We start from the raw sequence: 27,548 nt of genomic DNA, 5'->3' as shown, positions 1-27,548 counted from the left end.
TGAGATGCAAAATAACCATCTTTGCATATGAGGAATGAAGCTATCCAGCTTATAGAGACATGCAAAGTAATTCTCAAGGGCCCTGCTCCATCCACTTCAGGTAAGAAGCTGGCCTGTTACTGATACACAAAGTAACTCTCAATGGCCTTGCTCCAGGCCTCCCAACCCCTATGGTGGCCTGTCTTGGGGCAGGGAGAATATCTTATATTTTTCTTGGACACCCCAATTTCTGGACCCCATTAGAAACACCCTTTGGGGGGCCTGGCTGTGCCCCATTACACTATTATAGCTTATATTTAAAGCACTGAAAGTGAACATAGAGTTGAGAATATATATACATGTACTTTGAAACAAGGTTTATTTCTAATTTACTAGTTTGTAAATGATTCAATAACCTCAATATAATTTTAATTTTTAAAAATATATTTCATTAAAAATACATTTTACATTTTTACATTTAAAAGATACTTTTTTTATTATGTAAGACCTTTATTAACAGGTGATCACAGTTTGTTGACTTTTTTGAAAAAATCAAGTTGTAAACTTTTATTTCAAATTAAAAATGAGGTTCTTAAAAATCTCAACCTGATAAGATATGAAAAAATTTAAAAACCTTTAAAGGTGTACTGAGAAAAACCAGGCTTTAAAAAACCAAAAACAAACAAACAAACAAAAAAACACATTTGTCATTACCAAAAAGAGACGCCTTTAGATAAAAACAAAAACCCCATACTGCATAGATAATACAGAGTTCCAGACATCTGATCAAACGTCAAAAGTAAGCACTTAAGGCCTTCAGCTCCAGTCTTTTGATCATTTTTTATTACTGGAATTTCATTGTCATTTTTTGTTGGATGACTAAACCGAAGGATGGTAGAGATGGCAAACAGCCTTTACTCAGTCTTGCCCTGCTGAGCCTCGAGAACGGACAAATTCTCAGCTGGTGGATGGGCTGCTTTTGTCTCTTTGCCATCTTGTGGTTTAGGGTGTTCTGGGCATCTGGGTACGTAACTGAAGTTGCAGCGGTACCGACGTTGAGCTGGCTGCTGACCTTGGGTCTCATCTCCTTGGTTTTCCTTATCTTCTTCCTCATCGTCGTCCTCTCTAGGCTGTCTTTGGCAAGGAAGGCCCCAGTGAAATAGTGGTCTGTAGGCCCGATACATATTCTGTCTCACTGGTCTACCTTGGTCTCCCGCACCCTGGTTGTCAGCACCCTCTATCACTTCTCCCTGCACGAGAGGGTTGGAATATTGTGGTCAATGGCCCTAAGGTCTCCGCCTGTGGTAACCGTCACCTGCAGTAGGGCCTGCTGTTGGGCCTGGCCTTCAGGAGCACTTTCCGATCCCTCATTCTTTTCCCCACTATCATTGTTTTGGTAATTCTGCTGGCAATTGCGTAGGGGACCCCTACAACACGGACAGCGTCTACAATGGTTACAGTCTGCTGCACATTTACTGCCTTGCACTGGAACTCCACCAGGGCCTGTAACAGGCTGCCTCCGCACCCTTTTCTCCTTCAACATCCAACTCCACAGTCTCTCCATCTCCTACACTGTGAAAGTACTTCCTGGGGTTGTTCTTCTTTATAGCAGTCTGGTGTACAAATACATCTTCCTTGGTGTCATTCCTGTTGATGAAACCATATGTGTTTCTTACATTGAACCATTTTCCTATTCCCAAAACCTTCCTTGCGATGACCTTCTTGTTCCTTCGGACAGGCACCCCTCATTGTGAGGCTACCCTGGCCGCTCCCTGCGAGGGTGCCCTTGGTGCCGGGCTTCAGGTCAGCAGTACTGAGGGTGGGGACGGCCTGGGGGCTGGGGGTTGGTGACAGGGCGGTAGACGGCTGCTGGGTATGGGCCTCGCTGCTCCCGGTGGCGGTGGCGGTGACGGTGACTGGGGCCTCGACGGAAGCCGCAGCTCCTCATGCGATGTGAAGGTAACTAGGGTTGTGGCGCTGGGGCTGCTCAGGGCTCTCTGGGGTCCGCTCTCTGCTCCTGCTAGCGACCGAACTCTAAAAAATACATTTTTAGTCAAACATATTTTCCGTCGTTTCTGTTTACTTATGAAGTTGCTTTGAAATATAGGGAACAACCATGTTTATTATCGGTAACAACAAAACTAAGCTTGCAGTGAAGGGCAGCCCCTCTGTCTAACGTGCACACCGGCCCCAGTGAAGTTATTGGTCAGTCACACAGTGACTGGCGTCTACTTTAAAGCTTCCTTAAAAGGAATTGCTAAAATATATTTATCACTTGGATATGCCTCTGGACTCCTAAATTTTCTCCCCAGCTTCCGACATTGCTTCAGCTTAATCTACTCTTTACCCAAAATAGCCCAAGTGATATATTTAAAATGTATCACTCCTCTGCCCAAAATCATTCAATAGCTTCCTGTCTCACTAAAAGTAAAATCCGAAGTCTTCACTGTAGGCTGAATGATTTAGTCCCAAGTTCTATAACCTCGTCTCACAAATCACTCTCATTGATCTCTCCTACTGTGTTCCAACTACTCTCATTTTATTTGTTTTTGCTTTATTCTAGTTTTTGAAGTTTTTATCCACTCTTGTTTTTATAATTTTTATTGTATTTTTCCATTACCATTTATCTCCCTCCCTGCAATAACAACACCGTTGTCATGTCCAGAGTCCTTTTTCCATTTTGCTCAATCCCTTCTCCTCCTTAACGTCCCCTGCATAGCTGTGAGCCTGCGTTTTATCTGTGAGTTTGTCTCTATTTTGCTTATTAGTTCAGTTTGTTCATTAGATTCCACACACAAGCAAAATTGTATCGTATTAGTCTTTCTCTGACTGGCTTATTTCACTTAGCGTAATGTTCTCCAGGTCCATCCATGCTGTTGCAAATGGTAAAATTGTCTTCTTTTTTATGGCCAAGTAGTATTCCATTGTGTAATTATCCATTGTGTAAATACGTATTTACATTGTATATGTAAAACAAATCAAATATAATTGTTTTATCCACTCACCTACTGATAGATACGTGGGCTGCTTCCATATTTTGGCAATTGTAAATAATGCTGCACTAAACATAGAGGTGCTTATGTTCTTTTTGATTTAGTGTTTTGGGTTTCTTCAGATAAATTCCCAGAAGTGGAATCACTGGGTCAAAAGGCAGTTCTCTTTTTTATTTTTTGAGGCATCTCTATATTTATTCCCACAGCAGCTGCACCAATCTGCATTTCCACCAACAGTGCAAAAGGGTCTTTCTCCACGTCCTCACCAGTGCTTGTTGTTTGTAGATTTATTGATGATAGCTGTTCCAACAGGTGTGAAATGATATCTCATTGTAGTTTTAATTTGCATTTCTCTTATGATTAGTGACATTGGACATCTTTTTTATATGTCTATTAGCCATATGTGTGTCCTCTCTGGAGAAGTGTTTATTTAGATCCTTTGCCCATTTTTTAATTGGATTGTTTGTTTTTTTGGTGTTAACTTTTAAAAGTTATTTATAAATTTTGGATATTAATACCGCATCAGATATATCAGCGAATATATTCCCCCATTGTGTGGGTTGTCTTTTAGTTTTATTGATGATTTCCTTTACTGTGCAAAAAATTTTTACTTTGATGTATTCCCATTTGTTAAATTTTTCTTATGTTTCCCTTGCCTGAGGAGACATATCAAAAAATTTTGCTACAAGTAATGTTTGAGATGTTTTAAAATTATATTTTGTTGATAATGCAATTATAAGTTGTCCCAACTTTTCTCCCTTTGCCCCCCTCAACCCAGCCCCCACCACTCCCTCCAACAATCCCCATAACCCTTGCTCATGTCCAGGGGTCATGTATAAAGTTCTTTGGCTACTCCATTTCCTCTACTGTACTTTACATGCCCATGGCTATTTTGTAGTTACCAATATGTACTTTATAACCCTCTCACCCTTTTACCCATTCCCCCACACCTCCTTCCTACCTGGCAACCATCAAAACATTCTCCGTATCCATGATTCTGTCTCTTTTCTTTTTGTTCACTTAGTTTGTTTTTTTTAATATTCAATTGTAGATAGATACATATTTATTGGCATTTTATTGTTCATAGTTTTGATCTTATTTTTATTAAATAAGTACTTTTAACATTTTATATAATAATGGCTTGGTAATAATTAACTCATTTAGTTTTTTCTTGTCTGGGAAGCTCTATATATGTCTTTTGATTCTAAATGATATCTTTTCTGGGTAGAGCAATCTTGGCTGTAGGTCCTTGCTTTTCATGACTTTGAATATTCCTTGCCAATCCCTCCTAGCCTGCGAAGTTTCTTTTGAGCAATCAGTTGACCATCTTATGGGAACCTCCGTGTGGGTAACTAACTTCTTTTATCTTGCTTCTTTTTTTTATAGTTCTCTCTTTATCTTTAAACTTTGGCATTTTAATTATGATATGTCTTCGAGTGGGTCTCTTTGCGTCCATCTTGTTTGGGACTCTGTGCTTTCTGGACTTGCGTGTCTATTTCCTTCACCAAATTAAGAAAGTTTTCTTTTATTATTTTTTCAAATAGATTTCCAGTTTCTTGCTCTTTCTCTTCTCCTTCTGGCATCCCTATGATGTGAATGTTGGACCTCTTGAAGTTGTCCCAGAGGCTGCCTACACTATCCTTTTTTTTTTTGGATTCTTTTTTCTTCTTCTTGTTCTGTTTTTTGTTGTGTTTTTTTTTTATTTCCTTACATTCCAAATAGTTGATTTGCTTCTCAGCTTAATCCACTCTACTGTTGTTTCTCTGTAAATTGTTCTTTATTTCAATTAATGTATTCTTTATTTCTGACTGGATCTTTTTTTACACTGTTGAGGTCCTCACTAAGTTCCTTGAATAAGTATCCTTATATCCAGTGTTTTAAACTCTGCATCTGATAAATTGCTTTATTGCATTTTGTTTAGTTCTTTCTCTGGAGTTTTGATCTGTTCTTTCATTTGGGCCATGCTTCTTTGCTCATTTTCGCAGCCTCCTTGTGTTTGTTTCTATTTATTAGGTAGCACTGCCATGATTCCTTGTCTTGATAGTGTGGCCTAATATAGTATGTGTTCTATAGAGTCCAATGGCACAGCCTCCTCTATCATTCAATCTGGGTACTCAAAGTGTGCCCTTCATGTGGGTTGACTACACATTCCTCTTGTAGTTGAGCCTTGATTGTTGTTGGCAGGTCAATGGGAGGGATTTTCCCAGTCCAGTCAGCTGCAAGGACTGGTTTTGACCACTGACCATCAACATCCGCACTCCATGGAGGATCAGCTGTGCAGAGGCAGGGTGGTGATGCTCCGACGTGGTCTGTAGCTGTCCACTAATTATGCCGGATCTGGCATTTCCCACATGGTTCAGGCGTAGGTTGGTCCCCACATGTGTTTTGTTTGGAGCCACCCTGCCTGAGCTATAAAGCAATCTGAGATGCTAGTATACAGCATCTGAGCTATAAAGCAATCTGCTGCTAGAGCCAGGCCTGGGGCCATGTAGCAAGAGGTATGTATAGGGGTTTCACTGAGGTCAGCTGTTGCTTGTTTGAGAGAATTTAGAAGGTTGTCAAACATGAACCAAAACCAGACACTCATATGGAAAAGTCACTGTTAACAGCTTGGATGGGTTTGTGGGTTGGGTGGGATGGGGTGTCAGGGAATCTCCAAGGCAGGGCAAACTGTGTTAGCCATCTTAATGGAGTCCCAGATATGACATCCACCTGCTCACTCTGTGGCTCTGTTGAGGGAGGGTTCAGAAAAGGGACAATGGCCTCTGCCCACCTTTCTGTCTGGGTCTGAGAGAAAGCTGTTCCCCAGGTCTCACCTTGATGCCAGACATTTTGCTTCCTCCCTGTATGCCACTGGTGCCTTTTAATCCATTACCTCAGTGATGGAGCTGAAAGGGAGTGAGTCTGAGTAAGTCTGTGTGTGGGTTCTTTAAGGAGCAGTTCTTGGAACTCCAGAAGATTCTTCTACTGACTAAATACTCACAGGTTTTGCAACCATAAATTATGGGGACTTATCTTCTCGATACTGGAAACCTGGGCTGGGGAACTTGGTGTGGGGCTGGGACTCCTCCCTCCCAACTTATCAGTCCCAAATTTTTATCCACCACAAGTGAATATGGGACAAGCCCATCCTCATCTCCTCTCCTTCTACCAGTATGGATGGATGTGGTTTCTTTAATTCTGTAGTTGTCAGACTTCCATTCAATTTGACTTCTGATAGTTCTGAATGATGGTTGTTCTATAGTTTAATTGCAATTTTGATATGATTATGCAAGGAAGCAAGCCATGTTTACCTATTCCACCATCTTGCCCAAAAGCCCTTTACAGTTTAATTTAAAGATTTTGCTGCCTATGTTTTTTTTTTTTTTTTTCCCTAGGATTTTTATGGCTTTGGGTATAACATTTAAATCTTCGATCTGTTTTGAACACATTCTTGTGTGTGGCTTAAGAAGGTTGTCTAGTTTCACTTTTCTGCATTTATCTGTCCAATTTTCCCAACACCATTTATTGAATAAACTATCTTTAGTCCATTGTATGTGTTTACTTCATTTGTCAAATATTAATTGACTATAATGATGTGGGTTTATTTCTGGACTCTCTATTCTATCCCATTGATCTACGTGTCTGTTTTTATACCAGTACCATGCTGTTTTGGTTACTATGGCCTTATAGTAAGTATAGTTTAATATTAGGTAGCGTGATTCCTCCAACTTTGTTCTTCCTTCTCAAGATTGATGTTGCTATTCAGGGTCTTTTGTAGTTCCATGTAAAATTTTGAAATTTTTCTCTCATTTCTGTGAAATATGTCATTGAAATATTGATATGAATTGCATTGAATCTATAGATTGAGCAAAATGGACACTTTAATGATATTAATTATTCCTATCCATGAACACAGTATTTGCTTCCACTTATTTGTATCTTCTTCAGTTTTTTCTTCAGTGCCTTATAATTTTCCAAGTACAGGTTTTTTTCTACATTCTTGGTTAGATTTTTTTCCCTTAGGTATTTCATTCTTTTTGAAGCAATTGTGAATTGGATTCTTTTATTAATTTCCCTTTCTATAGTTCATTATTGGCCTATAAAAATGCAGCTGATTTCTGGATATTAATATTGTATCCTCCTACTTTACTAAATTTATTTATCAGTTCTAGTAGTTTATTGATGGAATCTTTAGAGTTCCCTCTCAGACTAGTTCAAGAAATTCAAGAGGAGAGAAGACTGCCAAGCTCATTTCTCCATGCCGGTATTATCCTAATTTCAAAACCAAAATAAAACACTAGAAAAAAAGAAAATTATAGACCAGTATCCCTGATGATTATAGATGCTAAAATCCTCAACAAAATATTAGCAAAACAAATATACCGATACGTCAAAAAGATCATACACCATCATCAAGTGGGATTTATCCCAGAAATAGAAGGTTGGCACAACATTCTTATATCAGTAAGTGTGATACACCACATAAACAAAATAAAGGATAAAAACCACATGATCTTATCAATAGATGCACTTGAATGTCAATAGAAAAAGCACCCGATAAAATCCAGCACTCGTTTATGATAAAAATTCTCAGTAAAGTGGGAATAGAGGGAACATACCTAAACATAATAAAGGCAATATACAGCAAACTCACTGCCAACATCATACTCAACAGGCAAAACCTACAAGTCTTCCCATTAAGATAGGGAATGAGTCAGGGATATTCACTTTCACCTCTCTTTTTCAGTATAGTACTGAAAGTGCTGGCAATAGCAATCAGACAAGAAAAAGAAATAAAAGGCATCCAAATTGGAAATGAAGAAGTAAAACTTTATTTGCAGATGATTGGATACTGGACATATTTCTGTTTTTAAACATACCAAGCACACTCCTGTTTTGTGGCCTTAATGCTAACCTATCTCTCTGCTTAATACAATTCTCCTTCAAATATTTTTATAGCTCATGTTTACACTTTATTCAAATCTCTAGTCAAAAGTCTCTAAGTTCCTGACCATAAATGAAATAGCATCCTTACACTATTTTATTTTCTTAACATAACACAACCTAACAATTGATTGATTTTTGGTCCTTTCCCTGTCCAAACAGAAGTTCCCTGATTACAAAAAATACTTGTTTGTTTTTTGCTCTATCCCTAGTGTGTATATAATACCTAGATAATAGTGGGTGTTTAATAAATATCTGTTAAATGAATGTACAGATGAATAATTAGACAAATGGGTGAATAAGTGAAAGGAAAAAAAATAATGACCATTTTCCCTTCAGAAAAAAATCTCCAATATAGAAGTATGGAATTTCTATAGGACATTTTTTTTCTGAGTACAAATCAAAATGATTAACTCTGCTTTCAGGGCTACAAACTAGCTTTGTGCCCTAATATTATTTCTGATATTGTATAATATAAGCTGAATCCTAGATGAATTCAGAACAAGACTTTGAAAGAGTCAAAAGATAAGAGAGTTTTCTAATCAGACAAGCTAACTGTAAACCTGGCTTTAGCGCTGGCATTTTATAGTCACTGGATGAAATATTAAAAGCAATGAGGAAGCTTGATCATTAACATTCTTCAGTAGGGTCCTGCATAGACATCTTTCATCTCTTCTTCTTTTATTATTCCATGTTTTACTAGAAAAATTGGAACCTTATAACCATTTTTTACTTTATCTAAACTATACATTTTGTGTATTTTAATATTAAATGCTGAGTTCATGATTTATAGCTGCATCATATTTCTAGATACTTTTGCTTTAAATCAGTGTTTATGGGTTTTGAATAAATCTAAACAATGCCAAAGAATATGTGTTTATTGCCTGAAAACAAAAATAATTGCTCCAACTTTATTCTTATATGGAGAGTCACAGCTATAAAAAAGCTGTAAGACACACCACCTCTGAAAATTTAGTAATATGTATGAATTACATACTTTCATTATTACCAATCTAAAATGTAAGTGTTTTATAAGCAATTCTGTGCCATAAGGGCTTTGGCACATCTGAGTAATCTAAGAGTTTTATAGTGAAAATACAGTATGATTGCTTTAACTACAAAATATTTAATTTCATTTTTAAAAATCTAAAACAAAACTTAATTTTAAATAAAAACATGAAAAAGGGCACATTATAACTCCCAGTTACCTAATTAAGCCTCAAGACAAAACAGTAAAGAGATGCAAATAAAGGGGGTATTAGAGCAAAGACCAGGAGACAAAGTCAGATCAAGAAAGCAGAACCTCAGGCCAAGATGGAGACATAGGAAGATACACTTTGCCTCCTCACAAAACCAAAAGAAGGACAACAACAAATTTAAAAACAAGGAGAACTGCCAGAAAATTGAACTGTATGGAAGTATGATAAACAAGGAGTTAAAGAAGAAACATTCATCCAGACTGGTAGGAGGGAAAGAGACTGGCATCCAAGGCAGAAAGGCCATGTGGCAAAGTGGCAGCTGAAGGAGTGAGTAGGTGATGGCTGGAAGACTGGGAGGGTGAGACAGAAGCTGGCTGTCCCACATTTATATGCAGATAAACTGGGAGGAACGGCAGGGGAGCGAGACAGACTGCACAATCCAGGGTTCCAGTGCAGGAAAAGAAAGCCTTGGACCCTCTGGGTATAAACACCTGTAGGGGTTGCAGTGGTGGGAGAAACTCCCAGCTTCACAGGAGAGTTTGAAGAGACCCGCAGGGTCCTATAATGTACATAAATCCACCCACCTGGGAATCAGCACCGGTAGAGCCCAATTTGTTTATGGATAGTAGGGGAAGTGACTGAAAGCCTGCCCAGAGCCACTCAAGCAGCACTGTTCCCTCTCTGACCCCTCCCCCACAATGCAGTGAAGTGGGTTGCCCCACCTTGGCAAATACCTAAGGCTTCGCCCCTTACAACGTAACAGGTACACTGAGACAAAGAAATATGGCCCAAATAAAAGAACAGATCAAAACTCCAAAAATAAAGCTAAGCAATGAAAAGAGAGCCAACCTATCTTATGCAGAGTTCAAAACACTGGTAATCAGGGTGCTTACAGAAATGGTGGCATATGATTGCAAAATGGAGGAAAAAGTGAAGCTATGCAAAGTGAAATAAAGAAAGATATGCATGGAACCAAGAGTGAGGGTAAGGGAACTGGGACTCAAGTCAATGATTTGGAGCAAAAGGAAGAAAACACTTAACCAGAACAGAATGAAGAAACAATTCTTAAAAATGAGGAGCAGCTTAGGGACATCTGGGACAACTTTAAATGTTCCAAAATACAAATCATAAGGATGCAAAAAGAAGAAGAGCAAGAAATTGAAAATTTATTTGAAAAAATAATGAAGGAGAACTTCCCCAATCTGGCCAAGGAAATAAAGTTCTAGGAGATCCAGGAAGCTCAGAGAGTCCCAAAGAAGTTGGACCCAAGGAAGCACACACCAAGGCACATCATAATTACATTACCCAAGATTAAAGATAAGGAGAGGATCTTAAAAGCAACAAGAGAAAAGGAGACAGTTACCTATAAAGGAATTCCCGTAAGACTATTAGCTGATTTCTCAAAAGAAACCTTATAGGCAAGAAGGGACTGGAAATAAGTTTTCAAAGTCATGAAAAACAAGGACCTACATCCAAGATCCCTCTATCCAGCAAAGCTATCATTTAGAATGGAAGGGCAGATAAAGTGTTTCCCAGATAAGGTCAAGTTAAAGGAGTTCATCATCACCAAGCCCTTATTATATGATATGTTAAAGGGACTTATCTAAGAAAAAGAAGATCAAAACTATGAACAGTAAAATGACAACAAACTCACAACTATCAACAACTGAACCAAAAAAACAAAAACAAGCTAAACAACTGGAACAGTAACAGGATCACAGAAATGGAGATTACATGGAGGGGTATCAGCACAGATGGGGAGAGAGGAGACAGGGGAAAAGGTACAGGGAATAAGAAGCATAAATGGTACGTACAAAATAGACAGGGGGAGGTTAAGAATAGTATAGGAAATGGAGAAGCCAAAGAACTTATATGTATGACCCAGGACATGAACTAAGTAAGGAGGGAATGCTGATGGGAGTGGGGTGCAGGGTGGAGGAGAGTAAAAGGGGGGGAAAAAAGCAGCTGAGGTCCAAAGGAAACCAAAGAATTAATAGGTATCTTCCTATTATCTAATAGAAAGAAAAGATATCTTACAACTAATAGACAAAGTTTGCCAAAAGGTGCCAAAAAAACACAAAAATCAGAGATGAGTTGCCCAAATGACTTAAAGGGACAGTTTCTTCTTTGGACACTGCAGCACCAGGCCATGGACAGTGGTCCAGCAGTGGTAGGTAGGTGGGACTTGGCACTTTTGTAACATTTTCTTGGGCATTTGCTTTAGCTGCCCTACCAGGCAGTTGGCATTCTGAGAAGAGAGACCATACACACAGCCACACCAGGTGATCCTTCTTAAGTTAGCCCAGGTAGCCCACAAGATATATTTTTTACATTAAAACAAAATACATCTCTTAAATATTTCTCTTGCAGAATCACTTTGAACTGAAAGCAAACACAAAGTTTCCATCTGAAGACTATTTGGGGAAAGTTTTCAGTATCACAAAGAAATGTGTTTGTTTTCTTTTTTGCATGGATTGGCCTTCTCAACCATACCATAGTATGTCATCCCTACTACGATGTAATAATTGCCGCCATTTGTCTGGCTGCAGAATAATGAGGTATGGACAGGACTGGGGCTGGCTAGAGAGCTCCCAGGGCAAGAGCAAAATGGCACGCACTGTACAGTGGACCTAACAGATGGAGAAAGCCTCCAATGGATGGCTCTCTGTTCAGACCACCTCAGAGCCCACTGGCTCTGGGTGATTTGGCTTAGGCTTATTAACAAAAGGAAGTCTTACTCAGCCAGTTTTTCATCAGTAAGGATTTTATTGTGTAATCTACTGAGCATTTGAATTAAAAATGAAATGCAGTTTAGACTTGCTTAAACTTTCAGGCTTTTTTTGTTTTCATTTTACCTTAAAAATAAAAACTGCTATGATACAGAGCAATGTATGTTCCTAACTTGTAAAGCAATTCATTTTAATACTGGGTGGTAGTTAGTCTCTTCTTTAGAAATAGATTGTTCACTGAATGGAAGTTCATTGAAAATAACATGGCTATGCTTTCCAGTATCAGCATTCCTAGTCAATGTGGTTTATAAAAAATATCCCGAATTACCCAGATGTTACCTCTTAATCATAGAACCAAAAAATTATGTGTTGATTATGCCAATGTTCCTCCTTCTGTCACATTGGTTTGTTATAAAAGATAAATCTTTAAAAAGCTTTATCATCTAGGCTGTAGGTGCTAAAGATTTTTAAAGGGCGTTTTTTTCTTTATTTGGAAAACTACAAAGGTAGTTTTGTTTGTTTGCTTTTAACGGTAGATCTTATTCTAATTTTTTTTTTTACCTTTATATTTTTTGCTTATCTCTGAGGGGTAGCATAATAAAGTGGTTAAAGCAAAGATCTCAAAACCACATACACTGGGTTAAAACTCTGCAGCACTTACATATATCAGTTTATCCCATCTATAAAATGGGGAAAATAATAGATTGTTGTAAGGAGTAAATAAATTTATAAATGCAAATTTTTTTAAATTTTTTTATTTATGTTTAGAAGGAGGAGAAGGGAAGGAGAAAGAGAGGGAGAGAATCATCAATGTGTGGTTGCATCTCGCGTACCGCCTTCTGGGGACCTGGCCTGCAACCAGGCATGTGACCACACTGGGAATTGAACCTGTGACCCTTCGGTTTGCAGGCCAGCACTCAATCTACTGAGCCATACCAGCTGGGGCCAAAGTTTTTAGAACAATATTTAAACATAGTAGGCCAATGTAAAAATCAGTTATTATTATTTTGTTCTAAGTCCCAGAGGACCCAAAACGCGCAAATTGTTTTTGTTTCTTAGCTCTGTATTTCACTGATATTATATCCTCAGCATTTAAAATTATTAGGGCTTATATTCAGTGCCTTGACACTATAGCCGTCTTATAGATAAAAAGACAAGTCATTTTTATTTTTGGGAAGCTTTGCATCAGTTACTACATGTGTGCTATTTAGGAAGGCTCTTAACACAGACTGCCTTTGCAGCAGGTGTGAAAACATTTAGCCCACAGGCTAAACATGAACCTCAGCTTAATGTCTTCTAGCCAGAAGGGCAAGCACCAAGAGCTGGCATTGCCATTTGTATTTTCTGCTGTGAAAATGCAAGAGGACACTACAAGCCTTTTGGAGCATTATCCAAAAACACACATGCTGCAAACCCCCACCACCACCCATAACTATAATTCTCAGTCTTCCTTTGCCCTTTTGTTGTGTCTATGTGTGTCTCTGAAACAGTCATATGTATGAGGAGTATGGGCGTGTTGTCAATGTGTGTATTCTTGTGTACGGCTACTAGTTATGTTTGAGCATCTCTCATTGTTTTTCCTACAGTTTTTGTTGGGTATTCTTTTTGGGTGGCTCATACCATATTAAAGTGCAGCATTACTCTCTTCATGTCATTGTCTCAGTCTATCACTTAAAATTCTAGGCAGTTAGAATGGCGTATTGACCTATTTTACACTTGATACAATTCCTTAATACAGAACTAAAATTTATATTTTATTGCTTACTGAATTTATTGAACACAACTCATTTACTCAACAAACAGTTACACTATATGCCAGGATCAGGAAATAAAGCTTGTTTTTAGAATTCTCATTTTTAAAATGTGCATGAACTATTATATATTTCTATTAACTAAAACATAGCTAGTAATTTAGATGTTTTCTAACCTATTATTTCCCTCGGTAAATTCTTCATAGAAAAAGTAAAGCATTTCCCCTCCTGCTCTCAGTACAAAATAAGAACTTATTGGTGAAAGAATAAGAGTAGATATATATTTACAAAAAGATTAAGCTATGTTAACACAAGTAAATGTAAATCCATATTAGGAATGAACTTCATTAACCTTAACATCAAAAGATTTTCTTTTTCAGAAAAAGGAAAAATGAGGACAGTTCATCCTATTGGCATGATTATTGATTTGAGATCCTTGTGCAACCTTGCTCACAAGGGTTTGTCTTCCCTTACTTAGACAAAGCAAATTGGGCCATGCAGAGGTTTGTGTGTCTATAATGAAGACAATCTCTGAGTTTGGGCACATATAAATACCCAACTACTTGCATTTGCCTCCATACCCTTGAAATTTAAAAGTTTAGGCATACAGACTCAGGCATTTTTAGGTCAGTTTACAAAGTAAACACCAGTTACTCAGACAATCAACCTAAATAGGCCGAAAGGATATGAGGTAAGGAGTAGTGCAAACTATGAAACAGATGAAGAACTTCAACATGGCTGCCAGGTGGGCTTCCTGCTCCTCACTTGCATTTCTTTGATATGTGATTTTCAAAGCAGGTGCTATTTTTATTGCAATCACATTGTCACACTCCATTATGAGGAAGCAATTAAGCCCACAATAAGTAAAAAGGTGATGTTTGGTATTTTTTTTGTTTTAATTTCACACAACCATGGATTTGTTAGTTTCTGAAAACAGATAGGAAAATTTCAATTATACCCTGTAAAAATAGCTTTTTTTTTTTCATTCTAAGTGTTTGAAAAGCAAATGTATCTTGGATCCAGTGCTTTTGTGTTTACAAATCTGGATATGATTTAGTAAGCTTTAAAGAGATAGCAAACGCAGAGTAAGGAAATCAGATTTACATAATTTTCTGCTTGCTTACAGAACACTGAAGTTGAGATTATCTTTTACATTTGGGAAGACTGTTCTAATATGATAAGATAAAATACCACCTACAGTATGCTTGATCTTGCTAGTTTGACTTCTTAAAATAAATTATGGGCTGATTTGTCATACTGACTTTTAACATAAATTGCTATTATAACCTAAAGAAGCAATTCTAAAGGAGACTGCTTTTCACCTCATCTACATAAAAAGATTTAGGCTGTTTCTACATGTATTCTTTTCTCGTGCAATTTATTTGCTCTAACTTTACATGGCAGGAACAACAAAAATCCATGCTTTGTTCATCCCATCCATTCTTCTATTCATGCATGATAAGTAGCAAAAAGCAGCTTAAATGGAGAAAATGCACAAGTGAAAAAATGTCAGCTTTGCTTTTTGTATATTAAAGAAGTGTTTTTTAAAGGAGTATGTATGTGGCTTTTTCCCCATTGGAAACGCAATTAGATCGTCACCCTGGGAAAATAAGATGAGCCCAAAGCTTTACTCTTTATCTTCTACATATTTATTTATTTATTTATTCTTGCAGCTTCAGTAGCTACTGTAAATAATGAGTGTTATACTCCAAACATCTTTTAGCTGTAAAAGTGTGATTGCTAGAAAAAAGAGGACACCACTCTAAACCAAAGGACTCCAGAGGTAGACCCACTTATGCAATCATGAGCCTTTGGGGGCTGTTTGATGTCTTTTGTCCTGATTTTTGCTTTATGTTTTGTTAGCAGTTTGCTTGACTAAGCTTTCTGTCACTGCATCTAAATGCTATTTGTCCAAATTTGCCATGATGCCTATTTTCTGCAGTATTTCTATTTATTATTCGACCGTAAAGGAGTTAGAAAATGAGCATGGTTATGGGCTTACCAGGATTAGTTATTCATTGATAAGTATTCAGTTGCAGGCCTTTTATATTTAAAAGGTATAAATGAAATGCCCATACAAGTTCTGGTCAAGCTTTCTTCCAGTACTCTGGGTAGAGATTACATGGATGCAAATTTTGTCTCATTCAGAACTCAGTATGTGATTGGAGTAATCTTGAATTTATAAGTGGCTCATGATTATTTATAATATTTCCTTTACACTCACTGGGACAATAGGACTGACTTCTGAAGTCTCTGACTGGAAACTTTGTTTTTATAGTTTGCAGAAGTGAAGAAAATTTTGTAGAAAACACAGACAACAGATATAGCACAGGGTTATAGAATATGATCGAAACAAAAACTTGAATTGAAGATAGACAAATAGTTTCAAAGGGAGATTTATTTGAAGTAATAAGAGAAATTCTGCCCTGCTTAACATTCCCATGCTTTATGTCCCCCTGCTCTGGTTAGGAAGAACTCAAAACTGTCCAGCCACTCTGAAAGAGCTTTCTTGGAACTAGGAACACTTATTACATGTGCTCTCATTTGATGCTCAATCATTCCACCTTGACATGTTTTTTGGTTTTCTATTCTAACTTTTGTCTCTTTAACCCTTACACTGCTTTCAACAGTTTATGGGAAGTGTCCCAGTGTGAAAGAAGATCGATCATTGATTGCATTGGCTTTTTATTGCTAGGAAATAATTACCATGAATGCAATGGTTTAAAACAACACAAATTTATAAGCTCACGGTTCTGTAGGTCTGAAGTGCAGTATGACTCAACTGGGTTCTCCATGTATAATTTTGCAAGCTGTCCACAGGCTCTAGGAATGAATCCACTTTCAAGTTCATTCAAGTTATCATCAGGCTCCAGTTCCTTTGGTTATGGGGCCGAGGTCCTCATTTCCTTGCTGGTTGGCAGACTGAGGAAGTTCTCTGTCTCTAAAGGCCACCTGCATTCCTGACACAAGAGCCTCTCTGTCCTCAGGCCAGCAACAGCAAATTGAATGTCCCTCTGGGTTTTAGTCTCTGACTTCCTCTTCTGCCACCAATGGAGACAACTGCCTACTTTTAAAGGGGCTCATAATATTAAATAGGCCCATCCAGATCATCCCAAATTTTAAGGTCAGCTGACTTGGGACTTTAATTACATTTGTAAAATCTTTTCACAGCAGTACCTTGACTAGCATTTGTTTTATCAACCAGGGAATGGGAATCTTGGGAGATAGGGTTTACCTGTCACACTCAAACAATTCTGTGCAGAGCAGATATTAAATAAATATTTCCTAAATGAATCCAGAGATGCATGAACAATTAAATAATAAAAGAGACACTTTCAGAAGTCAGATACCTCTTCACACCAATTCTAACAGATAAAATTGAGCCTCTAGGTAAAAAGAATTTGATGGTCATTACACTTCACTGTACGGCCTTGTGAATTGATCACCTGAAGAGTACGATTTGTTTAGCAAATGACAACAAACTTAAAAGGGACAGTTTTTCTTTAAAGACCCAATTGTCAGCACCTGAGAATTATGACCTGGAACCAGATTGCTTTTATAAACTGACTTATAGAGTACAAAACATAGACACAAACTTCCAGTGCTCACACTAACCCATGGTTATTAATAACCCATTCTACAGACTGAAAATCAAGGCCCACAATACTTCAGTATTTTGCCTAAGTCTTAATTCTTTATACTAAAAAAATGTCTAAAAGCAGTTAACTTTGCCAAAAAAAAAAAAAAATAGAGGGGGGAGTTACATGATGTAATCAAAGAATTAAAGGAAGACAAAAAAAAAAAGAAAAAAAACCACTCTGGGCAGTCCTTTACATACTTGCCCAAATGTTTAATAAATATAATAAAATAGTTATTCCACTCTGTATTTAACCCTGGAAATTCATCTCCTCTGGAATTAAAATAGTAGGTTATCTATGTCAAGTAGAAGAATCTAATTTTTTTCCTGCTTTAGGTGTTACCAGTTGGAAAGGATCACTGATCTTTACCTACAAATGAAATGATGAAAAGTTAATCTCTTCAAATGAACAACAGGCAATTAAATGTCTTTAATTTACACCTAAGAAATTTTGACATTCAATTTTTTTTATCTGGGGTTTTGTGGTTTTCTCTTTTTAAAAAATAGCTCTTTGAATCTATTTTCATAATTCAGTGATGTGGAGATCAAATTATATTTACTGACTTAAGATTTCTTTTTTAACACTTACTTTGCTTCTTCTCAGCAACTCCCTTTCACTTAATTATGCTTTTCATAAAAAGTCCACATTATATTGTATATTATTTCATTGTCAGCAAAAACAAACTAAGGTTTTTCACGGGTTATTTTTCTGTATCTGGTAAGTCCAGATCTAGCCTGAGGTAGTTTTCATAGTCCTGTAAGTGACTTTGGGCTTGACCTAGGACCCTACCTTTAGCACTGGACTGTGAGATTTCACAGTAATTGTCACCTTGTTCCTTATGAAATAAAAATGGCACTATAGCTCTCTTAAAGAAGAAAAACCTCACCCAGAAAACATTATGACAAATTGGGGGATGCTGAACTAGTCAATTTGTGCATTTCATTGAACATTCTGAACAATACAAATTTGAATGAAGCTTTCAATACACAAATAAGCCAGTTGTGTAACAATAGGCACTGCCATTGTATACCAGACATTATGCATAGTGCAGCCAGCTGCATCAAAGAGATGGGGATTTGGGATTTGTATTCAATGTTAAATTGCAATCTTAAAAAAAAAATATTATTGTTGCTCTGTAATAAACAGGAATTCTGCTTAATGAAAAATTCTATATTTACTGTTGGTGAGTTTCTTGTTCCTAATTCAGACATGTGGATAAAGATGCTCTATTATTTTTTTTATAATGTGGTATCGGCCATAATGCTTGAACAATGAATCATCTTGTTCCCATGTGAAGAATATCAGAACATTTTAAATAGGGTAGACAAGAAATAGTTTAATATAGAAGGGAATTCTGGTAAGATTAGTAGGAAACATGCACAGTGCTTATTGTAACCTCTTTTTCTTTTAAATATATTTTATTGATTATGCTATTACAGTTGTCCCAAGTTTTCCTCCTTTGGCCCCCTCCACCCAGTACCCCCATTCCCTCCAGCAATTCTCCCCACTTAGTTCATGCCATGGGTCATGCATATAAGTTCTTTGGCTACTCCATTACCTATACTGTTCTTAACATTCCCCTGTCTATTTTGTACCTAATAATTTGTGCTCCTTAATCCCCGCACCTTTCCCCTTATTTTCCCCTTTCCCCCTCCCAACTGATAACCCTGCAAATGATCTCCATATTTATGATGTTCTTGTTCTGCTTGTTTGCTTAGTTTGTTATTTGGATTCATTATTGATGGTTGTGAACTTATTGCCATTTTAATGTTCATTGTTTTGAGCTTCTTTTTCTTTTATAATTCCCTTTAGCGTTTCATATAATAATGGCTTGGTGATGATAAACCTCTTTAGCTTTACCTAGCCTGGGAAGTACTTTATCTGTCCTTCCATTCTAAATGATAGCTTTGCTGGGTAGAGTAATCTAGGTTGTAGATCTTTGCTTTTCATCACTTTGAATATTTCTTGCTTGTCCCTTCTACCCTGCAAAGTTTCTTTTGAGAAATCAGCTGACAGTTTTATGGGAAGGAACTCCTTTATAGATAACTGCTTTTCTCTTGATGCTTTTAAGATTCTCTCTTTATCTTTAACCTTCAGCATTTTAATTATGATGTGATTAATTGGTGTGGTCCTCTTTAGGTCCAACTTGTTTAGGACCCTCTGTGCTTCTTGGACTTGTATATCTATTTCCTTCACCAAATTAGGGAAGTTTTCTTTCATTACTTTTTCAAATAAGTTTTCAATTTCTTGTTCTTTCTCTTCTCCTTCTGACACCCCTATGATTTGGATATTAGTACGTTTAAAGATGTCCAAAGGTTCCTAAGTCTCTCCTTGTTTCTTTGAACTCTTTTCTCTTCCTGCTGCTCTGATTGAATGCTTTTTCCTTCCTTGTGTTCCAAATTGTTGATTTGATTCTCAGCTTCATCCCCTCCACTGTTGGTTCCCTGTAGATTTTTCTTTATTTCATTTAATGCAGCCTTCTTTTCTGCCTGGATCTTTTTTATGCTGTCAAAGTACCCAACGAGTTCCTGGAGCATCCTGATAGCCAGTGTTTTGACCTGTGCATCTGATAGATTGCTTATCTCCCTTTTGTTTCGTTCTTTTTCTGGAGTTTTGTTCTGTTCCTTCATTTGGCCTGTATTTCTTGTCTCCTTATTTTGGCAGCCTCCCTGTGTTTGTTTCTGTGTATTAGGTAGAGCTGCTTTGACTCCGTCTTAGTAGTGTGGCCCATTGTAGAAAAGTGCACCTGTTAAGTTGTATGTGGCGGAGCCTTAGGTAATTGCCAGAGCAGGGCAACCCATGTCACCTCCCTGTTGTTCTGTGTGGGAGAGGGCTTCAGAAGGTTCAATGCTACTGTCTGGACTCTACAGTTTTGCCTGGGAGGAAGCTGTCTCCAGGCATTCTCACTTCACTTTCTCCCCATAAGTCCCTGGTACTCTTCCAGCTGTTGCTCTGGTACAGAATCCCAGAGGGGATAGATCTGCATGAGTATTAAATCCAGTGTGGGGCCTTTAAGAGGAGTCTCCTGAGAATCCTGCAGTTTCTTCTGCTGCCCCAACCTCCTCTGGTTTTTACAACAAGAAGTTATGGGGGCTTATCTTCCTGGCATTAGAACTCTGGGCTGGGTGGTCTGGCCTGGGGCTGGGGTCCCTCACTTCTGAGATATCCCTCCCATTTTTTGTCTACCACGCATGGATATGAGACTGCTCGTTCCTATCTCTGCTCCTCTCCATTCCACTCTGCATCACCGCCCCTCCTACCTTCCTGGATGAATGTGGCTTCTTTATATCTTTGGTTGCCAGACTTCCAAACAGCTGAATTTTCTGACAATTCTGGGTGATATTTATCTTGTAGTCTAGTTGTATTTTTTGCTATAGTTGTACACGGAGACCAGGTGTGTTTACCTATACCTACATCTTGGCCGGAAGTACTGTGGTAACCTTTTTATATCCCGTTTCTTCAGGGAAAAAAGAAGTGTAACAATGTGATATTAACATTTAATATAGTTTCCTTTTTTGGTGAAGGAAAAAAATCATCATCTAATTTTAAGATTAAAAAGAAAGTACAACCAAGTTCAGTTACATAGCCCAAATCTTTTTATAATTAGACATGTCTCTAAGAATACATAAGAAATGAATAGTTTTATGGTTGTTTTCCTCAAATCTTACACATACATTTATAGGAAATTTTAGAAAGTATTTTTAACCATTAGAATGATACTAAATTTTCTTATTAATTATGATTATAATAATTAAATTTGGTATAAAATGGAAAATGTATATTAGAATGCACATATATAAATATGGCTTTTTGATTTAATTAGCAATGACTTACTTACAAACTGGTATACCAGAAAGGTAAGAACTGTTAATACAATAAAACCAAATGGATAAATTTATTGTTTTTATAGTAGACTTAGCTCTGTAGGAATCTATGTTTCTCTTAATTCCTTTTCCATTTTTCAAGTTTTCAAGTCCTGATCTCAAGCATAAATAATAAACTAAAGCTGAGTCTTCACTTTTAAAAAAATGCATTTTATGCAGAGATATTCTGAATGTTAATTTTCTGATTTCATTTGTACCTTTGAGAAACTGAAGAATCAATACATAATCTAGACACATATGCACAGTTTTAGAGATATCTATTCTTTTTATTCTGGGCAATGTTTTTCTTTTTTATATAAATAAATTAACCATTCACATTAGATTTCTAATATGACAATTATTCAGATATCACTAATATTTATTTCATCAAGTATCATGAGCTTCAATATGCTTGATGCATTAAAAACATCCAAGTTGAACACATCATGAGAGATGTAAAAGCATACATAGAATATAGATCTTAGAAATTATTTCAAACACATGATATTTCAAAAAATAACTATCACTTCTCCCATGTATATAGAACAAACTCATTTTGTGTTTTGTTTTGTTTTGTTTTGTTTTGCTTGAAATGATGAGTTAAATTGGTGTGTAACTGCTAGGTAATTTATTAGATTACAAAATTATTTTTATCATATTTTATTTAAAAACACTTTAAGATTATATTTGCTTTATTCAATATTAATAAGCAGTAAGAGTTATAAAGACCTGAAATAATATATTAAATAAGTTAATGTGGGCAGTGCAATGCGCTAGAAAAGACGCAAAACTCAAAGTCTGGAGAAATGGATTAATTCTCTTTGCAGCTCTTCCCTCTCTGGGCTTCAGTCTCCTGGCTGTATAATGGCATAAACCTAAAATACCTTCCTCTAACTAGATTTCTGATTTGATTATACTTGAAAAAGGGGACTAGAGTCTCACAATGTTTCCTTATTAAAATTATTATTAGTAGTAATAATCATCAACTAAAACACAGTTGAGCCTTGAACAACACAGGTTTGAACTGCATCATTCCACTTATACTTATATATAGATTTTTTCCATAAATACTGTAAATATATTTTTAAAAATGATTTTCTTAACATTTTTCTTTAGCTTACTTTATTATAAGAATACAATATATAATACATATAATATATAAAATATATTTTAATTGACTAAATGATAATTGACTAAATTAATAAATGATATATTAAAATCCCTGGAATTTTAATAATACATGATTTGGTTAAAAAAAAAGTATCCGTTTTCTTCTAGAGTAGAATATTTTTGTTTCTACTTGACTATAAAAGTTCCTCAAAGCCAAGAATCATGTCTTGTTCATCTTTGTGTATTCAGCACTGAGCACAATGCCTAACACAAAGCAAGTACTCAGTAAGCATTTGTTTAATAAATAATGTGAATACTACTATAAAAACCAATTATTCCTAAGTTTCTGATTTTCTGACTTATCCAAGTCTAAGATTAATTTTTCAGTTTGAGGTTTAAATGAATATAAAATCGTGCTTGAACAACACTGGGGTTAGGGGCACCAATACCCCATGCCGTAAAAAATTCATGCTTAACTTTTGACTCTCCCGAAACATAACTACTAATATTTTACTGTTTACCTAATTCTTACCAATAACTTGAATAGTCAATTAAAATATATTTTATATATTATATGTATTATATATTGTATTCTTATAATAAAGTAAGCTAAAGAAAAATGTTAAGAAAATCATTTTTAAAAATATATTTACAATATTTATGGAAAAAATCTATATACGAGTATAAGTGGAATGATGCAGTTCAAACCTGTGTTGTTCAAGGCTCAACTGTGTTTTAGTTAAGGATAATTGAGAATACTGATAAAGTAGTGGCATCTATTAATCAATTAAAGACTTTGTCTTATAAAATGACGGTTTCTCCTCATGATTTGTGATCAAAGGAACTGTGGGTATATTAGCTGGTAGACTGAAAAACTTATTAATGCAGCCCCAGAAAGCCTGACTTCAGTTAGAGTAAAAAACTCTTTCAAACAATAATGTAGGTGATCAAATTTGCAACATCTATAAAAAAATGAAGCTGAAATAAGGTTTTTCCAATGTAATAGCGTGAAAACTTTCCACCCCTTGTAAAAAATATCTTGACTAGTAATATCTCATTTCTTGACAAGATGAGCATCATATCACCTCTATTTGGGGGAAAGAAAGTTACTAACCATGCTTAAAAATCAATATTAATCCATAGTGCATAATGTGTTCAGTTCTAGAATCACTATGCAAATATATTGATTTTTTTTTCTTTTTATCCTTTGATAGACCATCTTTGGACTAGACTTCCCTAACATCTAATTTTTGGGTACACATTCCCAAGTTCCTTTCACAGTAATTGTACCTCCCATTTAATAAACTGAATCATCTTAGGCAGAAACTGTAAGGCAGGCTGAAGCTTTAAAAAGGAGCATTTCAAGGTTGTTGTGAGTTGAGTATTTTATAGTTGAAATCATAATAGAAATTTAAGAACCATGAGTGCTTTCAAATATTTAAGGAATACAAGAGGAGACAGAAATTTCATTACACAGTGTTGCTGGTATAGCAAATACCAAAATGATGATGGTGTAAAACAGTGGGTAATATTCCTGGGATAAAATCTACAAGGAAAAAAAAATCAGATTTAATTAAGATTTTAAGACCCCTTTTACAGTACCAAGGGTATGTGCCTGCTAACAATATAATTGTTATAGACCTCATAAATTCAAAGCAAGTGAATTACTATAAGCTAAAAAGAATTGAGATGAAGAGAAAGGATAATTGTTTACTTTCAATCAATTTATCCAAAATTGATAAAAGTAAATTTTATCCAAAATCTGCTATGTGCGAAGCATTGTGCACGGTGAGCGGATATGAGATTGCACTAGACACGGTACTTATAACCTGTTGTTCTCTGTTTCATTCATGAGTGTTGTCTTTGTCTGGGTCCCCTCAGAATGAGCAGCTCACTTACAGGTGATTATTTTGGAAAGGAATCTCAAGGAACACGGGTGGGAGATTGGAATAAGTTAAACAGAGAAGGAAGAACAGCCAACCCAAGAATGTGTCTTTGAGCTGGTTTCTTCTGTGGGTCACTTGCCTGCATCCTCCTGGGGACCCTCTGCGGAACCATGTGGAATATATCTCAGAACTGATTGCCTTGCACACAGCAGGTTGACATAGCAGCTGCTAAAGGAAAAAGGTAGTAAGAGGATATAAGGCAAGACAATGAAGATATGTGAAACAAATATATTTTGCATATTCACCTCATGAGGAGGTAAAAGAAGCAGTTATTTACTAGACCATTATTATATGCATCACTGTGTTAGCCACTAGGGAAGAAGAAAAAGAGAAGTAAAGAGAGATGAAAACATCAAGGTCCCTGCCCTTTAGGAACTCACAGTCGCAGTCGAGGAGGCGAGTCCGTGAGCAAGACCATAAAGGTGGAGTTTGAATTGCAGTGGGGCCTCAAGGGAGAGAATAAGCAATGGTTAAAGGGCCAAGTAAGTTATCATAGTGGTAACCCTTAAATTAGGTCCTAAGGAGAAGTAAAAGTATGCCATATGGAGACCGTAAGTTTGAGAAGTAAAAGAAGGTAATTCCAAGGAGAAGAAACATGGATTGCAACCCACAGGGTTAATGGGTATTCATGGATCAGAGCATTGTGATCTACTTAAAAGAATTATATATGAAGACTGTATCCCAGTGCAAAAAGCAGTATTTAGAGCACAATAAATAGTCAGTAAATATTTTTAGGTACTCAAGCATTATTTGTTTAATGAATAAGTTTTCTAATATTCATTCTTAGAACTGTGCTTTTAGAAAGAACATGTTGGTGTGATTGTTACTGTGTCAAATTTATAGGATTTTGAGGTACACATGACCTCATTCCAACAACTTTCTTGGGCCAAAGTAGGGACTTACATGGGTCTTCTATAAATACTAATGCATTTTAAAAGCTGCTATCTAATAAATATTTAAATGAGCACTAGCTAAGCACTTACAAAGCAACAGTGTGAGGCAGATACTTTTATCCACTTTGTTCAGCTGAGAAAACTGAAGCTTAGAGATGCTAAGCTAGTATATGATATGCTTGAAAGAAATACAGCCACCAACCATAATTAATGCATTTAAATGAAAGTCACAGACAAGAGCGATTCTTCAACAGTTCTCTCAGGGTATATGAGTGTAACTATGTTTTGGTACGATGTCTGCAAAGACATCTAATAATACAAGATGCTTCTCAGTAACAAAAACCATCTTTTTCTACAATGGTTGTCAATGTTTGCAAATCCTGAATTTTTGATTGATGATATTACCTCCCTTATAGTATGCCTTTCTTTTTCTTGAGCTTTATAGTAAAATCTTATTAAACTGCAGAAATTAAAGCAATTCATCGACAGTTTTGTGAAATAAATATTTTACTATGCCAATCACTTGATCAAATCTATGACTGATAGAAAACTAAATTAAATGATTTTTTGTTTTCAAGAAAATTAGATGCTCTTTTAGAAGAGATAAACATGGAAATGATAAAGTATAAGTAAAGGCAAATGGCTGTATGAGAAAAGAAGAAATGACAGATTAATTTAAACTAGAGTTGGGTAGCAAATCAGGGGGGGGCTACACAGAATTTGAAACACAGAAAGTCAGCATATACCTGAGTTCCAGTCTTATTTTTACTTCTAACTTAAGCACATCATTTAATCTCCACCAGATTTCATCTATTTCATCTCCTCATCTATACAATTGAAAGGTTGCATTAACCCCTCCCCAATAATCTTTGAAGTTCTTAAAGTTTCTAATTTTGTTTGCACTTTTCATTTGAGGTGGGCATTGAAAGATGGGTTCTATTTCCACATGTGGGATGAAGAAATCCATCCCAGAAGAAGACAGAATGTGAGCAAAAACACAAATGCCTGGGTATTCCTGAGAATGGAGAGCCTTCCTGACTCCAGTGACTAGAGCAGACCTTCCCAAGGGACAATCAGCAATAGGGCTGGGAAGGTAGCTTTGGGGAAGTTACAGAGGGGCTGAATTCCATACAAGGTCATTGAGATTTTATTAGAGTTTTTTAAAATAACCAAAAGATAATGGAAATGATTAGGAAATCATTGAGAGCAACTGAAAATCAGCCTGGAATATAGCAAGTGCAACAATGTAAGTGACTCAGAACTGCAGGGCCAGGAAATCACTGGCCATTACTGCATTTGAAAAGCTAAGAAAAAAATTAGAAGGTCAATGGGGTATTCAAAAACAATGGAAGAGATAAGCCTTCTGAAATTCTTGATCTTTAATACTAAAAGAAAAATGTTGCAGAATAACAGAAAAAATAAAGCTAGTTTAGGATACTTTTCCTAACACAACAGAAATAAAGAACAAATCTTACTAAACAAGACAATTTGATCATTAAGACTCTAAGTTTAAACACTAGAAAAACCAATAATTTCACACTCATATAGCCACACATATACAACCTTAAAAATTCCTTCAACTTGCAAAAATGTTTACTGGTTTGCAACTTCTCCTATATTTTACCACACTAGCAATGTCACATTGATGATACAGCTGATGGCAGTGACTATTAGTGACCCTAAGAACACAGCTGTGTTTCTATTTTTATTTCTGTGAAAACCTCTTTTCTTCAGCTAGATGATGTCTTAAAGGCCCAAACTAAAAATCTATGCATTCAGAGCAGTTTGTATTGTATGTTTGTGTATATATTTCACACAATAAATCCAACTTTTAAAACACTAATACACACTTGTACACACACTGTAACAACACATATATGGAAACCCATTTGCAAACCCACCTGGACTGAATAACTGTACTTTGCTCAAGTTCAAAGAACCAGTTAGGGTTATACAAAATCACCTCTTTTGGCAACACGCTTCTTTTGAAGGCCTGCTATTGATTCATGTAATAACCTCTGATTTGCTAAATAAGTAAACAAAAAATACAAGACATTAGAAGATATCAATGAACAAGTCAGGCTTTGAAATTTTCCAATGACAATGAAGGACAGAACAAAGGCAGCAAATTTGTTTCTAATTGGGTGATTTCATATTTATTCACTTTAGCTCAGGTTAGAGGTAATAGTCTTGGAAAGCTTTATCTAGCTATTTGCAAATAAAAGTATTTGTCTACAAATAGGCAGATTTCTGAATATGGGTAATAAGAGACAAACATATGATTAATATTCTTCATGTAGTTGATGTTGAGTAAATAAGATTGTGTACCATGAACTTTGGCAAAATCACTATTCAGCAAGCAGAAAAGGGTTCAAGGATGATGGTTTGCCAGAGAAATCACTTGATAGTGGCTAAGAACAAGCTGAGAGGGAAACCCCACAAGTCATAAAGAGAGGAGTGGTATGATGTCTCTAGACATTCTCATCATTGTTCATAACATGAAATGGAGATCCTTTCTGTG

At 36.3% G+C, this 27,548-nt stretch overlaps 1 protein-coding gene and 1 pseudogene across 1 annotated transcript in view; one reads left to right on the top strand and one right to left on the bottom strand.

The window, feature by feature from the left end:
* The window catches only part of LOC129069486 (neuronal growth regulator 1-like), a 212,349-nt gene that overhangs the window by 171,655 nt on the left and 13,146 nt on the right, over positions 1-27,548 (top strand). The window lies entirely within an intron of this gene.
* On the bottom strand, positions 894-24,552 carry LOC129069250 (Y-box-binding protein 1-like; annotated as a pseudogene).

Source organism: Pteronotus mesoamericanus, unplaced genomic scaffold (assembly GCF_021234165.1).
Source record: "Pteronotus mesoamericanus isolate MK-2021 breed Mesoamerican mustached bat unplaced genomic scaffold, CSHL_Meso_final contig_105, whole genome shotgun sequence".
In the NCBI taxonomy this organism is placed as follows: Eukaryota; Metazoa; Chordata; class Mammalia; order Chiroptera; family Mormoopidae; genus Pteronotus; species Pteronotus mesoamericanus.
This window is presented reverse-complemented; position numbering and strand designations above follow the sequence as displayed.